We start from the raw sequence: 17,623 nt of genomic DNA on the forward strand, positions 1-17,623 counted from the left end.
AAATACACTTCTGCATACGCATTCTGTTCATGCTATGAATATAGTGGGTGGGATACCACCCAAAGATGATGAGGCCCAAGATGATGTCTATCACTCCTTATGTGGTTCTTCTGCCAGGGAATTTTCCCAGCAGCAGTGTGATTAAGCAGCAGCAGAGGTGGCACAAGCTGGCTTTACAAAAAATGGCAAATGAGTTAGCCCAGATTTAAACCACAGGTCCTGCAAGACTGGCTTAGTGATTTCAAGTTTGTGATGTGGGTGGTGTTTGATAGCTACTGGCTAGAAGCGTGTCATCAAGATGAGAAGGAAGAAACGCCTCACCTTGTAACTCTTAGTGTTCCTACCTGTGGCATGTCTATTTGCAAAGCAGCAATGACTCTTTTGGAAGCCCCTACAACCAATTATCAAGAATTACATGGCATATATCGTAGGGCAGCAACTGGCAACTCTGTAGACTGACATAACCCCACAGGAGTGCCCAGCCTAAGGTCATGGGAGCCAAAAGCTGCGCTCGAGTTTTGACATCTGCTTCTTTTAAAGGAGCAGAAAATACAGAAAAGGGACTCTCTGGGAAATCTAAATCCCAGTGCACATCTTGTAAGTACCACAGTTAAAGTGACAGAATAACCAGGTGCCTCCTCGCTAAGACTCGGTGCCACAACGGAGCCTTGAGAAAGGGGATAGTCGGTGCAAAAACCTGCTAAAGCACTGGAAAAAAGTTTATTTGCATTTGGAGTACTAAAAGTTCAATGTTTAGGTGAACTTGGTGAGGAATAGTTGTGGAATTAACTAAGCTAAGAGTAATAGATTTCAAGTATTCCTTATAAAAGGGAAAATGTATTTCACTCCATCACCTGAAAAATGTAAAAGTACAGCTACTGCAGGTCTTACTTCTTTAGTTAGGTATTGTATAATTAATCTATATGAAAACCCGCAACTGTATCTAAAGTGCACTGGAATTTAGTCACTGTTCCTGCAGAAATGGATATTATTTAGTAGCATTCCTGTGTTAATATTCTTTTATGAGGTTGAGCTATTAAATCATAATCAAAACTCCAGTTCAAATTGCAGGATTACTGTAAGAAATCATTCTTAAAGAATCTCTTAAAAAATTCCATAAAGAAATTACAGGCAGAAGACAGCCTATCTTTCCTATGCAGTACAAGATGACCCTTTATGGTACTTGGTCAATGAGATTGTCTAGTCCCATTTAAAAGTGTACAAGAAAAAATTATTCAATAAAACACTCTGTTTAGTTGCCTGAAAGCTCTACTTCAAAATTTTACCTGCAGATATCAGTGTCTTTGGGTTTTACTGCTATGGAACCAGACAATATAGATTTGGTTCTTACTTTCTACTTTCAGTGATTTTAGATTGAGGCTCTGGAGTATGTCCAGAGAAGGTCAGTGGAGATGATGAAGGGTCTGGAGCATGAGTCTTTTGAAAAGTATCTGGGGGAATTAAAGCAATTGAGCCTGGAGAAAGGAGGGTCAGGGGTGACCTAATTGCTCTCTACAACCGCCTGAAAGGAGGCTGCAGGCAAGTGGGGGGTCAGTCTCTTCTTCCAAGAAGTAAGTAAAGGACAAGAAGAAAAAGCCTCAAGTTTCACAGTGGTAGGTTTAGATTGGATATTGGGAAAGATGTCTTCACCAAAAGGGTTGTCAAGCATTTGAACAGTCTGCCCAGAGGAAATGGTAGAATCACTATCATTTAGAGGCATTTAAAAGACATCTTGATGCGGCATTTGGGGACAGGTTTAGTGGTAGACTTGACAGTGTTTGGTTAATGGTTGGACTTGATGATCTTAAAGGTCTTTTCCAACCTAACCAATTCTATGATTCAATGATTCTAGCAGTCTATTTTCTTATTGCTGGTAAAAATCTGGTTACAAAACAAGCCCATGAAAAACCTTGATGTGTCAAACTTCAAAGGAATTAATCATGAATATCTGTCTTCTCTGCTCATAATTAAAGAAAAAAAAAAAAGGCTTAGGTTACCTGAAAGGATGAAATAATTGACAGAACAAGTTACCTAATGGCAGTACAATTTTCTAATTAGTTGCAAGTTCAAATGATATTATTGGTTTATGCTTCAGGGCATGAACAGCACTGAATTAACTAAATAAACTTATTATAAACTGGTAATTAATGATAATTATAGAATGGAAAGACGAAGAGTGATATGATTGGCTAATAAGAGAGGAGAATGCTGAAATTAATACAACATAATTTTCTGCTCAGTACATGTTAGCCTTGTAACTAAATTAACATAAGTAATTTTAAAGCATTTTATAGAAAACTTTGTAACTGCAAAAAGGCATTATGGTGCATTAGTTCATGCCTTGTTGCATTGATGGTAATCAGCTGTGGTATTAGTTTATGCTTAATGTGTTGGTTGAATATCACCAATAAATCTAAGTGCAAATGAATGCACACAAAAATCATATTCTTTTTCCCATGTATCAAAAAACTGAAAAATTAAACTTTGCAAATACTGATAGGCCTTCTGAACTAGAAATCAGACAGAAGAGGACAGCAGCAAACTAATCAAGGTCAAGAGCTAAGTACTGTGGCTTCACTAACTGAAACTGGGAAAACATGGTGACATTCCTGCCAAATCCTTTCAGAAGAGTGACAATATGGCAGAAGCAGGAAAGTGGAAAAAAGTTTTGTACACATTTGATTTTAGATTGTATATCTCAAGTCATTAAAAAGATGTGCATTTCAAGTACCAAGAGCATGTATTTAATGGACTGTAAATGACTTATTTGCATATACTTTTCAGAAGTGTAAAGATATCATTAACTTACTGCTGACCAGCCACCTGAGGTGAGTAGGAGAGAGATCTTGACTTGCTGGGTCACTGGGCAGTTCTCATAATGATGTTTTTTGCCTTAGTGCTTCATTGCAATATTGCATTGACTGCAGGTTCATGTTCCACTATAGTGCTTGAGTCATGTCTTTTCTGCTGTAGAACAAGAAGAACCATTTGGTTTGCTTCTGTGGATATACCCTCTCCTCAAGTATTGCCATGGTCCAAGGAATCTCAGGTAGAGCAGAGCAACAATCAGAAGGTTTGCTATACTGAAAAAATCTCTTCTTGGTGCCAGGAACATTTAGTCAATTTGCACCAATTTCTGACCATTGTAACTGCTAAAAACTAAAGACTAATAAAAAACCTCCCTTTAAAATGAAGGGGCAAAATAGTCCATTTCAATATCAGAAACAGATATTTTAAAGCAAATAATTTTATTTCAATGCTTTTGATATGAAGCTGTTCAGTTTGAAGCAATGTTTTATATAGGAACAAATTTTAACTTTATTTGAGAAAAAGAAGTAAAACAGTTGGAAAAGAAGCAGTATCTTTATCATAAATTGTCAATTTCCCAATTTTTGATTCACAGTTCATATTTTTGAGAAAAGATTTATGCAAATGACACAAAATTATTATTTACACAGTTCTAATGCTCAGATTAAGAGATTCAGAAAAAAACAGCACTTCCACTATACATCACATTACTGCTAATGTGGCATTATTATCTCCACTCAGCAGAGGAGAGGAACAGATATTCAAAAAGTTGTGGTTTTTCACTCTTTAACACCTTGACCTCCAAATCTCAATGGAGTTACTTTGAAATCAGTATATAAATGTAGGCAACTTAGCAAATGCCACACAAGAAACCTCAGGAAACTTCCTGTGGTCTATCTCCTCTGAAAAACAAAGCTGGCATTCTTACAGGAAAGTTTTTTCTTAATGACATTCTGATTCACCCCGAGAGCAGGTTCCCCATGAAAGCAATTGGTTGAAAAATTTATTGCATTAAAGAATTTATTATTAGAAGATATAATAAAAGACACTGAAGTTAGGTTGCAAGAAATCTTATTTCTACTTTTCTGAGTTCAGCTGATTCACCAGCTTTGTGCAATATTTCTATATGGCTTGGTATTGTACTTCCTGTGTAAGGTGTACACTAAAGGTCTGCTTTTTCTCTAAGGAACTTCCAAGCAAATTTTACACATGGGATCTGCAGGTGAGTATGTAAATTCAAGGTAACTCTGCAATATTCTGTGTTTTACTGTGTTCAGTGCTTGAGTTTCCTGTGCCCATCCAGTTGTGGATGTGCAGATCATTCATGAACCTTTTTAGAGACTGGGAACCCGGCCTTTACTTCATGACTAATTAATCTCCCCAGGGACTCTCACCGATGCATAACATTGTGATTTAAAAGAATTTATTGCGAGTAAATGCATATTGAGACACTGAACCTTCATGTTTTTAAAGACTTTTTGAAATCTGTTGCAGAAGGAAAGACACTTTGGGGTTGAGCAGTGAAAAAAGCAGCACTGAGAATATAGGTCAAGACATTAATATAAATTTGATCACTTCCTTTTTATTCACCAACATTCCTCACAATAAATCAGATCACCTCCTCACCCACACACCCCCCGCACACTTCACCCTTCCTGTCCTGATTTCGGATCACCGAATGTAAATCTGTGACAAGGGTATCTATATATAATATTAATGGTGCTGAGGAGTGTTGGTGTGAAGCGTGAGTACTTGCCAAGTAAGGAGTGATCAGAGCAGAGCTGTTCATCCTCTGCAGCATGCTCTACATCATCTGCAGGACAAATGTAACATCATTAGGCAAAAAAAGGCAGCCATTCTGCAAGGAAATGGCTAAGTTGGAGGTACCAATCAATCTCACCAAGCGAGGTTCCCTGTGATACTGTCAGAAGCAACGGACAAAACAGATTGCAGTGTAGATCACAGGGTGGCTAAAAAAAAAAAAAAGAAAAAAAAAAAAATGAAAAGAAAAGAGAAAAGAGAAAAGAAAAGAGAAAAGAAAAGAGAAGAAAAGAGAAGAAAAGAGAAGAAAAGAGAAGAAAAGAGAAGAAAAGAGAAGAAAAGAGAAGAAAAGAGAAGAAAAGAGAAGAAAAGAGAAGAAAAGAGAAGAAAAGAGAAGAAAAGAGAAGAAAAGAAAAGAAAAGAAAAGAAAAGAAAAGAAAAGAAAAGAAAAGAAAAGAAAAGAAAAGAAAAGAAAAGAAAAGAAAAGAAAAGAAAAGAAAAGAAAAGAAAAGAAAAGAAAGAAAAAAAGAAAAGGCCCACAAAACCCCAACCCAAAATCCCCTTCTCATCTACCCCTTTCCCTATTCCTTCACCCCTTTTTTTAATATATTAACTCATGTAACTAGTTGTCCCTGATCACAATCTGTTTACCAGGCAGTCCAGACTTAGCTTCTTTATGCTTAAAAGCACAGGACTAAGAACTGATGTTTAGCTGTTAATTTAGTGAGCTATAAAGCAGCTGCTGAAGGCAGGATCTATCGGTATTGCAATAGGCTGTATTAAAGTAAATAGACATGAATTGTGAGCTTAAAAGAGTCATTAACAGGCTCCTGAAAAGAAGTCACAATAAAGAAATAAAAAAGTAACCTAAATAAGTTATCATCCTTATTGAAACCCAAATTGTAATCAAATAATTTTCTCAGATATTTACAAGAGTTATTGACATTTTACCTTGATAAATGTCTGCTTTTAAGTTAGAGTTTTCTCCATATCTGCCTGTACTTGAACAAACTGAAGTTAAGGAGAATATTTGTGCTGTCTGCAGTGGACATTGAATGAGACCAAATGGAGGCAATAAAAATCTTTGTATTATACAAATTCAATCTGCTTTACTGGTGAATGAAAAGTGACTGTACAGATTATATAATGAAATGTTCCACTAAGCCTTTTGCATGGCCTAAAAAGATATTTGTTTGTAAACAACCAGGGAGATAGAGTATGTTAATTAATTTCCCATTAATAGCTGCATTAAAAAAAAAAAAAAAACAAACGAAAAATGAGAAGGACTTGCATTAATATTCACAATCTAAAGTTCTGCTGTTTAACCACAACTGATGTTTCTTTTCTCAGGAATTTATTTTTGAATCAGCAAGGGTTAAATCTACCATTTGCTGTTTCTGTTCTTGTATCAAGGTCAGAATGAGCAGGTAGCCCAGTTCACAGTTTGCAGGACTAATAAATCTTTCCAAAGGTCAGCATCTGCAGTCATTATCAACTAATCAGTTTTAATTTGGTTTTTAATATATAAACACTTGGGATCATGTAGAAAACATCATGCATGTTGTTTAAATCTGATATTTTTTTTAAAAAAAATCACTTATTTTAGCTAGTTCATTAATATTTTTAAAAAAGGAAATCAATAGGCTCATTAAAGATGCTTACCTTCAAGTCTTTCTTGTTTTCACAAAATATTAAAGATAGCAATAAGTAGGTACACTATTTATTTCCAGTGAGGTTTTTATTAGAGCTGCTGCCTCTCTTATGAGACTAATCAGATCAACTGTAGTATAAATCAGGATACATTGATTCACTTGAGAACTGACTTGATCCAACTGACTTTCAACTATTCCAATCACACTTTTTACTGTTTAGGCTATTTAAATCTAGAGGAGTAAGAGCAGCAGGTAAAATGCTGTCGTACAACACTTAAAAAAAGTGTTTGAAAATCTTTTGAGAAGCATATTTTTAAAGCACAGCACTTGAAGAGTTCCAAATTAACTTTGTGATGTCATATTACTACTATTGGTGATGCTTGCTCATCAGAACTAACCTCCAAGGATTCAGCATAATGTCACCGTGTGACTCTTTACAGCCAACAGGATTGCCAGTGTTAAATTGGAAAAGGACATCACTCTGGTGTGCCACTTCACTGCCATGTTATGCACCTAAATCTGAAACTTAACTTTTAAAAAAATATCTGTCTAGGTGCTAAGGTCCTAGAGGTTCTTGGATTTGGTGTTTCTGTTTAAGTGTTAAGCTGTCTTTTCACTTGCAGTAGTTGTGCCTGCACTCACGCACCCCCTTGGAGTCCCAGGTCGAGGTGAGAGTGGGTGTGCAGCTGATCTCAGCTCCTGAAGAGGGAGATTTCTTGCTATAGTTGTAGCAGACCCTGCAGCCACTGGCAGCTACTTTAGATAAGGTTATTTTGTGCTCTTTGCCTCTGCATCCACCCCTGTCCCTTGCCTCTTTTCTCACGCCTTGCCTTTCAGGGACAGTTCCTCCCCATGTGGGCTCTGCTGGGTGACAGTTCCATGTCCCTGCAGGAAAAGTTGGGTTTGCCAGGCAGCACAGCTCCTCTGTCTTCTAAAGTTGTAGGATGATTTGTGAATGGACACACAGAGCAGCAAATTAGTTTTCTGAGCACAGACTGTTCTGAAAGTATGGTGGCTTGCCATGTCCTAATACTACATAAATATTGTGAAATTCAGTAATTATCAATGGAAATATTCAATATTAATCTACTTCTGCTATTTCCCAGGATAGAATAAGACTTCTAAATGAACTCATGCATTTTACTTCTTTTCCAAAATACTTTTAGTGCGAACAACAGATTTTTGAAATATAACATTTCTTCAATAGGCCTGAATATTTTAAAGAGGGAGGTTTTTTCAGCTCTGAGTTGATCCTAGCTTTTGTTGTGATATAAAGCACACTGGATAATCTACCTCCATAATTCAAACTTTTCTAATCTCTTTTCAACTGAAAATACTTCAAGTAAGCATTGTTATCACAACATTTTATAGTGGGGTACCTTCTATTGCAGAAACAATGGATGTGGCACCTTTAAGCTTATAATTTAATAATGATGGAAGTCCTGAACCTTGGTAAATGTATATATAACTAGATGGCAGTTAAGTGACTGTGCCTGTAGGACCTGATCAACCACATATGAAAAATGGAGTACACTGCCTTTTGATGTAAATAGGAAAATTGATCAGAACGTAAGATTTTTTTCAAAGTTTCACTTAATGTTTGTATTGCAGTAGTCCTGTCTGTGGATTCTGGGAATATTAACGGGTGCTCTGTAGGATGGTAAGAAATTTCTGTATCAGTGAAATACAGAATGATCAGAAATTTCTGTATTATGGAAATATTAATCAAAGTCACCATTTAGAATACAGAAAAACAGCAGAGGCAGTGAAAATTAAAAAGACTACAATCAGATTATAATGTCAGAATAATAATAGTATTAATAAGAAAATAATAAAGAGACTTTAAAAAGAGCTCTGCAGCTACCCAGGTAAGACCAACAGTTCCAGAGAATGCTGGAGCCTTCAAGGGCTAAAGCTGATTAGGATTTTGGTTGATGAACATATGGAAAAAATGGTGTTCTCAGCTGCACAATGCCATTCCCTTCAATCATTGTAACAGCTATGGAGGAAAAACAGCAGCATCTGAATTTCTGGGACCATTTTCTGGGTCAGCCTAGGACTCTTGCAGAAGTGTCTACTCTAAGTGTTAAACTTTTCAGATTCATAACTTGCCAAGTGTAATCAAATAAAATATCCAGATATTTTACACCTTCAGAAAACTGCTATGCTGTCCCAGTTTATATAATTCAAACTTTCCCAGTTTGCATTGCTCTTATTTGTAGGGGTAAAATACTTATGTGTTGTTTAGACAAAATATGTCATGAATGGGCAGCAGATGAACACTCACTAGGGAATTTAATTCTCAGTAAACTATAGGTCTGTTATATCCAGAGGGAGCCTTCAGTTTCTTTGGTAAACTGGATACTTCCTGGCTCTTTATATGTCCCAGGTACAAGGCAACATGGTAAATTCAGTTCAAATAGTATATGAGTCAATAGGCTTTTGAATGAGCTGCATGTGTCACAAAAGCCATGATAAACCTTGAACCAATAATAAGTGAGGTTTTATCATGGTGGAAAAATTAATGGAGGAACATGTACAGGGAAGTTTGTAGACATGGAAATGACTCATGTGAAACTTATTCCTTATCTTCAGACAGAAGAACACTGAATGTGTTTTATACAGGGAGGTATTTCCAAGGTTGATTGTGAGTAATTTATTCAGAGGGATGGACTTCATTTTTTTTCAAAGTCATTGAAGGCAGTATACTTGACTCTGAAGAATTATGAGCAAAATTTAAAGTAATATGGGCCCTTGCTCTCATTGAAACCAACAGGAAACTTTCCATTGATTTCAGGGGGTGGATCAAGCTCTTTAGCCTTTGTGTTTGTGACCTTTTCCTTAATGCTATCCCATCAATTTGAATATCTCTTTGAGAGCAAATGAAGGGAAATCCCTAGTGTTGACTAGAGAAAAAACAAATGCTGTTTTTGCTTTCTAGTAGAGGAGCAAAAAATCTTTCACATTACATTTTTTTGGCCATAAATACAATCATACAGATTATGAATTAAAGTTTATTGATATCAGAAAATACTTACTTTGTCTTCACTTGACTTTAGAGCCATTGTGGGAGATCATTTGTTAAATGATGCAAAGCTACTAAAATGCACTTCTACCACATCTTTTGGTCAATTTTACTCAAAGGCCCCTTCTAAAAACAGTAAGAGCAAGAGAAGTTTAAGGAGAATTTTAAACCTGACCTAGAAACAAGTAGTAATAGAGTTCTGGACAAAAAGAAGGCAGGAAAACTCAAGAAAGTTGCTCTAGTTCAGCTTTTGTCTCAGAGCTGTAACCTCAACTTTGGTAATCAGCCATAGTCAGTTCTTTCATGAATGAGGACTTTCACCTACTTTCTTCTCAATTTTCCTGCTTGGGGATAATTTTAATTCTATTTGAATATTTTCCATCATTGTATATTTCAGTATAAATTACTGTATTACTTAAACTACTAAAACTGCAGAACTACACAAGTCCTTGAAAATGGGTGCTACATTATGTGTTGGGCTTGTCTTATCACTTACTGTACAGTTTAGAGATAATAAATCTAATTGATTCTCCCTTCTGTTATCTAAACACCAGAATCCGGCACAAACTGTGCAGCAATATTTAAATGACCACAACACAAAGTCAACATGATGCTGTGGAAAAGAATAGAGCAATATTCTTAATTCTGAAAACCTGTATTGGTAATCAATTGAAATGTTGGAGCAATTGAAGAGCTGTCCAATTTTCAATTGCAGTATAAGTTGGGAAACAATTTGAAAATAATGGCTCATACAAAGAGTTTTTGAAACAGTCAATATGGTCTTCATGTGAAGGACAAATAAGAATTTGGCAGTGTACCCATTGTTTGGTTTTTATGCATTGGACATTATCTGCAGGACTCACTGCAGTGGCCCAGCTGAGATCAGAGTTTGCAATCTTTCAGTGTGACTCCCATGAAAATGTACTTAGAGGGATATTCATTATGGACACATAGCCAGAGAATGTGTTGTAGCCTGACTTTGAGCATTGCTGCTAACATACATTCAACAAATACTTGCTTTAGTGAGCTGATGCACATTTGAAATGTTTAATACCTGTGCTATGTCATTCTCATATTACTGTATTGCGTGCTATTAAAAGTAAGAGGTTTAACACAATGTAGTTCACTGATGTCAAAATAAGTTTTCCCGCACAGCAAATATTATGATTTGGACACAACATTTATGCATCTCTTCTTTGATGTAAATGATCACTTCCAAATGTTGGCTCTTAACATGAATGAAGACACAAATATGTTGTTCCATCTGTGGATTTTCTTTAAAAAATTATAGAGGTTTAGAGCAGCAGTATTCTAGTCTGGGTTCATTTCTATGGGAACTGCTGGCTGCAAACTAGATATTTTTCACATCACATCCTTCAGATGGTTGTCTCTGGTGTGACTGAGGACTCACTTGATACCTTTAGCTTCTTATCTTTCTCTGAGATAATCAGTGTCCATCGCCACAAGAACTGGGCCTTGACACAGAGACTCCAGAGGCAAGGACCAACATAGTGAGCTAAACAGAGCAGGACTGAGAATTCATGAAAGTAATGCTACACTCATTAATCCATCTTAGTGTTTTATTGAGTCTGCCCTATGAAAAGGATGTTTTTAGAAATGAAGATGAAGATCTAAACTTTGGCAGACGCATTTTGGTAATCAGACAATTTTTTAATTTTCACTAGACAAAAGAGAACTCCAAGAATACCATCTTTTCCTTTGCAACACAAGAACTTAAAACAATTTAAAACAAAAATGCTAATGAATTACAAAAAAAACCCTGTGAAATAGTTATTTTCTGGATATGAGAAAAACTCTGGAATAGTCTGGATTTGGAAAAAATACTGGTGTAACTAGGGCCTTTATATTTTTTGGATAAGGGTGTTATATGGATGTACAAATACAAATACTGTGTGCCTACATCTGAAAAATGTGTGTATTTTTACAGCAATAGAATTGAAAATATCTAGCTAGGTATTCTTTATATTCACTCTATGCAATTTTCTAAGCATGTGTCTGTGATGATAGTACATTTATGATTGCACTATTTCAAAAATTTCAGCTTAAAAGACTGTACCTTGGCAAATTCTGCCTTCTCAATATTTTCACTTATCCCATGGCATTAGTTGAGGGTTTTTTTCCTGTTCGATGTAAAGCTGCTGTGCAGTCTTGCCTGAATCTTAAAGAAATAGGTTTACCTATGCAACTCGAAAAAGGGAAAGGAAAATAAAATGTTCAATTCTCTTATGATGCATTTGTGCATAAATGATTGTTGATTGTTCTCTAATGAGGAAAGATCTTGACTGACAAAAATAAATATATATTTTTGGTACTCAGAAGAGTACAAGAGCAAGGTAGATCTTGAAGGGATGCCTATGTGCATATTCATGGGTCCCCCAGTAGCAGTGTGGTGCTACTCACAAAGGGACAGGAAAAAAAACCAAAACAGGTTAATGCTCTGGGTTTGACACTGCTGGGTTTTTATTCAGGCTTTCAACTCCTGGCTGCAATGGCAAATGTAAAACCAGACAGTCAGGTAGGACTCTTGGCAGTAGGATGGCTGGACTATACAGAGCCTTTGCATTTTCACTGTCGGAGTACTGTGCTCAAATTCAGTGAAAAAAAATCAGTCTCTCTGTAAATTTATTTTTGAAAGGCATTAAAACACGTGGTTCATGATTGTTGGCAAAAATTCTGCAAGGATGTTCATGTACTTGAAGTTAGCATGCATTTCTAATCTTTCCTAGATCAACTTTATTTACCCACCTATCATGGGTATTCTTCAAAATATATTACTCTGACTACTCCACCTTTGGATTCAAGAACATGTTTAGTTTGCAACACTCATTTATTTGGTCAATTTTTGAAAAAGTTATTTTTTCTTGGTTTAACTTAAAAATCATATACATTTTCCCTAGAAGGCCTGGATGGACTTTCTTAGCTGGTGGCATATGACATAAGTATTTGACAGCTTGGCATCAAGAGTGGATAGGCAAGTACTACGATAGTGCAGAAAACTGTAAAAAAAGTTAACCAAATTAAATTTTTACCTTTGAAATATTTATGATTATGAGAATAAACCTCTAAAAACATATTTTTTAAAAAAAAATCATGCTGGAACATTAACCTTTTAAGGTAGACCAATTTAATATATTCCACATGCTAGGGAAGTATTAACAATTTAATTGCTGTATAGCTAAAGGATTGTGCTGCTCAAAGTCCAAATCCAGCAACCTTTGGACATGCACATCTTTTGATGTACAAGCAGAAGAGAAATGTTTAAGCCAGTGTTGTCCAAAACAGCAACGGGTCAGTATTTAAAATTCTTTGCACAGCTGCTTGCATCATGTCTAAATGAGTAAAGCAATGCCCAAAAACCTTTTAAGGTATTTTTAGCCCTGATTATTTTACCTGCGTGCTAGCCCGAAGCAGTCCAGAGAGCTCAGATCGATGCTGAGGGAGGGGGGAGGCAGGGGAGGGATGCAGGGGTAACCCAGCACCGGGGCTCTGTCCTGGGAGCGAACCCATCCTCCCCATCCATCCCCGTGCGGGAGGGGCTCCCGGGACAGCCGCGGGATTTTAGCTTTTTAACAACGAAATCCACCGCTCGACTGCTGCCCTCTCATGTCCTGCGCTGCAGCTCGTTTCTCTCTCCCCTCTCGTCCTTTTTGATGCGCCTGTCCTAATTTCTGAGGGGAGCCAGAGAGAGCAAGGCAGAAGAACATGTTAGTCCACAGCTGCCCATCAGTGGAGGACAGTGGGTTTGATTAAAGGGGAGCTCCCTCCTGGATTTCACACATCACATCAATCACATTGATCAGCCCCCAGAAAGGCAACATATTGTCTGGGAATAAGCCAAGGAGGGATATCAATTTCACAATAACACTTATGTCTTTCAGCCAAGAGCCGGTTTATTTTTGGCCACTGAAGGCTGAGACTCACTTTGGAGCTCCATTTATGTCCAAAGATTTTCACTGCTCGCTTGCTATTTCACTAACAAATTACTAACTTTTGCCTGAAATATGTAGTCCTGTGTATGATTTCTACATAAAAAAATCAGCTTCTGCTTCCTGCCCATGTACACTGGTGTAACTTCCTAGCTGTGTGTCAATGTTATTTATTTATTTCACTGCTACTTGAAAATGTAGAGTCTTTAGGAGGGTTCACATTTTTTATAATTTTTCCTATAATCTTAAGGAAAGTGTTCAAGTCCTTAGGAAAAATTAAACATATTTTAAAAATACCTTTTATTATGCATAAATATGATGTGATGAAATATGTCTATTGTTTTTATACACCATTTATTAATTCCATTTGCACAAGAACTCTCTGAAAGCTATCCTATTATGCAGTAATGGTATCTACACTTCCTGGTCCCAAATATTCCAGGTTTATGAATATGTTGCTTTTTCAGATAGAGTTTTGATTAATTATCTCTGCCTGTCACTTTAAAGAAATCATTCTTACATATTGTTTTATATCACCCTCCCAAGGAGGTTTCATCTAGTTTGTTGACATAATGAATCCTACATCCCATGATTAATTACTTGTATTATATTATTATGCCAACCTACATTTACCCTGGCTACTTTCTCAATAATTGCTGCTCTGTAAATGTATTTGAGAGTGCCTCTGTGTATGAGAGGGGGAACTGGGGCTCAGTTAAGCTGCACACTGCTGTAGTGACTGAGTATAGGAATTAACAAAATGACCCCTTCTTCATTGAAATAAGGACTAGAAATAGAAGGGAAATTGCCAGTATGGCATTCTGCTCATGGCAATTCCTGATGATTTCACCAGTTTTCTAAAATAATGTGTATCTCATAAAATATCTTTTAAGGCTAGTTATCATTTCATAATAAAATTGTTATTCTCCCCTCAGTATCACTATTTGCCTAAATATTTAGGTAATGACAGGGTGACCACAATGGCATTTAATAGGCTTTGGATGCTAAAACCCCAATATTTTTAAAAGAGCTATTTTAACATGTGCAGTGATGAAAACATTACCAGCTTCACAGCACTCCACATATTTCCCCCCCCCCACCCTTTCATGTTTGTTAAAGAGTCAGAGAGACATTATCTCTGTCATTTAGCTAATTTTATTTTTCAGTAAAGTGGTGAAAGAGATACTATGCAGTTAGTAAACACCCATTCTGGAATTCCACAAAATATCCTGCAGTGTTTTTGCGGCCTCTTCTACATAATCCAATCTCAATATACATTGTTTTCATAATCTCTCTAAAGACATGATACAGAAAATTAGGATATATGCAAGTTTTAATTATGTTTTATAGCAGAACAACTCAGACTACTTTCTCAAGGTTTTCCATACTAAAGACACAACGTTTGCCATAAGTTCTGTCATTAAAAAACATCATCAGAACATTATATTTTCTTTAGAGTGATCAGGAGGATACAACCCTGTTTCCAATTATTTGAGCTGACTACCAGCTATGAAAATACATTATTGTCTTACATTCTTGAAATTGGTGTAGCTATACATGTTTTTTCTCTGTCAGTTCTACCATACCGTAGACTTGAGGGGCTTTGCTTTTGGCAGTCTCAATTTTTATTTGTTTAAAATGGGTCCTGAAGTATCAGAAATACTGGTTAACTTTCCAGTGCTGTGATCCTTAATAACTTGTAGGACTTTTAGGAAGATTTGTCATTCTCTTTTCATCTCTAACCATATCAAAAAACTGTATAATTTTGATACTTGCATTATCAAATTGCATAATGTTTATTGAGCTTTGGGGTAAGGTCTTTTCCATGTTAAAATCTTAATAGTACAGTTTTTATAAAATGGGACATGATTGCATGCACATATTATCCCAATATTTTCATTAATTCTCTTAAGCAACATGGAATGTTGCATTTACATTAACTTCGACCATAAAATCTGTGACACTTTCTTGCTAAATTTTAGTATTTTAAAATTTCATTTTTCTTCATCAGCATCCCATATCAATGCTTTTTGTGTGACTGACATTATCTTTTAAAAATTCTTTTGTACATTGAAGATGATGCATTTATTTTAATATAATTAAATATGGATACTTATGCAGAGTGTTACTAATGCATAAATAAAATAGTTAAAAAAAAAAACGTTTAGATGAAGAAATATGAACTAACTACATCTGGAGAACTAAAATGTACCTATGCTGTATATGGTAAAATCCCAATATCCTTTTTTGTTCTGCCAAATACCTATTTTATATAAATAATTTTAAACAACAAAACAAAACAAAATAAACCCCACCAGCCCTGTGGTATCAGAAAATGTGAAGTAAAGCCATTATGTGCTTAAATGAGTTGCAGAACCTTCAATAATTTATCATCAATTTCCCCGAGTTTCTTTGACTTTCTTCATCTTGATCTCTGCTGTTATATATATCCACCATTTCAATATGCAGCCAATATTATCATACTCCGAACCAAGTCAGCAGTTTTGACGTCTTCATTTCAATGTCCTTTTCTGTACCTTCAGCAATGTTAATGTTACAAATTACGGGAGGGTGTATTAATAGCCATACCCAAGAAGCAGAAAGAAAAGTGCATTTTTTTAGACTAAGTACTAACTTGGGATTTCCCGGGCCCATTGCGGAGCCGGCGGAGCCCCGGCTCCTCCGTTGTGATGATAATGGATTCCGTGTTGTTGGCTCAAAGGTCGACGGGTCACCGTAAGCTCCTTAATGGACTGTGAAATAACTTTAACTGCATTAACCTCTCCGGATCACATGGGTGGCACCAACATCCACTCCTGAAATTCTCATTCGCTTATAGAGACAATACCATTAGATTATTATATTTTCCTTTTGGAATAGCAATAGGCTCAAAGCAATTATGCAGCTAAGCGTTTCCATTAAGCGAATAGGGCCTTAAAGAAGATTAACTGGAGCTTCTCTGGCGTTCAGTATAAAGGTGGAATAAGTCTAAAGATTTCAACAGAATTCAAATCTCCTAAAACTCCTATCTGTGATATCATGGTGATCTAAAGTATGAAGTCATTAGCTGAAACAGCAAAGTGTGCCCGTGCTAGTGAAGGTAGATGGAGTTGGGAAGCTGCCCAAACTGAGCCCTTAACTTTACCCTGCATTTTCTGAGTGTTTGCTCTCAAGAATGTTGCACAAAATTGGCACTGAAAAGAGCAGGACGAAGACTGGCTCCCCACAGCCACCAGCAAGTTATTTTAACCTGTTACCCAGGTCCCATTTTTTCTGATTTCTTACAAAAATAACACCTGGAAGCAGGTGCCACACCTCTCTTCAGTGCCACTGGAGGACCATTGCTGCTGGAGCTGGGATGAGGTGTGGATGCTCAAGCCTAGCAGGCTTTTAGCTGGCTTAGGAGTCACTGGAAAACCTGGGCACAGGCCTGACTCCAGAACTCCCCAATTGGTTGGGTGGATTGGCAGTCTCCTGGCTGAGAAAACCATGACTCTATTCAATACAGCCCTCTTCACAGACTATGCTCTGCTTAAACCTCCAAGTCAATTAAACTTGAGTGTGTGTAATGAGCTAAGGGCTTGCTTACATGATGTGATGAAGTGGGGCCTCTCATCCCCCAAGTCACCCACAAAATAGATCTCCTGCTGGTAATATCAGACTTTCCTTGTGCCAACTCCAGTGAAAAGCATATAGGGACAACAGCATCAGAACAACTTCCAGGTCATAACTGTTGTAGGTGTTATTATAACTGTTTATTGTTTTGCTTTATATAAAAAAAGCACTTAAGTGCCCATCCCAAATCCTGGGCACTTTAACACATTAAAAAAACAAACTCTGCTTCATTTCCTCAGCCACAGCAGAAATCTAGAAATCCATCTAAAGTAACTATGGAAAGTATTATTCTTCAAATAATGTGTCTAATTTGGAAAAAAAACCCCATACTTGGAAAAGTTTAAAAAATTTACATAGTGTAAGATTTTATTGTCAGACTATCTGCTCTTAAAGTTTTTGGTTTTTTTTTCAGAGAAAATGGAACTTTGGGTAAACTTAATTACTTTACATAAAGCTATGAGAAAATAATGAAATAATTAAAACATGAAATTATTCTTCATCCATTTTTCTTCACTACCAAGAAACTATTGGTTATATAGCTTAACAATCTATTTCAGCATTAAGATATGAAAAAGCTTTTTGTTACAGGCTGAAGTATTTTTTTCTTTCAATTTTATTTTCTTTGAAATGTAATTTATTTTCTGTGGAAAACCAAAACAATCCATTTCTCCAATTAGCAGTTCTGATTAACAGAAAGATAATTTTCTGATTTTAGTATACTTCATATATTGGTTTTCTTGATCAATCTTCCTACTAATAATGAAAAAGCTGAAATCATGCACTTAAAATTTTTATATTTTGCCTTTTGTCTCACC

General features: G+C 36.3%; 1 long non-coding RNA gene across 1 annotated transcript in view; it reads right to left on the reverse strand.

Annotated features, from left to right (window-relative positions):
* Positions 1-4,802, reverse strand: part of LOC116183362 (uncharacterized) — a 112,717-nt gene extending 107,915 nt beyond the window's left edge. The window contains exon 1 of the long non-coding RNA XR_004147965.3: positions 2,810-4,802. This is a non-coding gene — a long non-coding RNA (uncharacterized LOC116183362). The remainder of the gene's footprint in view (positions 1-2,809) is intronic.
* Positions 4,803-17,623: the final 12,821 nt, after the last annotated feature.

This window comes from Lonchura striata, chromosome 3 (genome assembly GCF_050655825.1).
Source record: "Lonchura striata isolate lonStrDom1 chromosome 3, ASM5065582v1, whole genome shotgun sequence".
Taxonomy (NCBI): domain Eukaryota; kingdom Metazoa; phylum Chordata; class Aves; order Passeriformes; family Estrildidae; genus Lonchura; species Lonchura striata.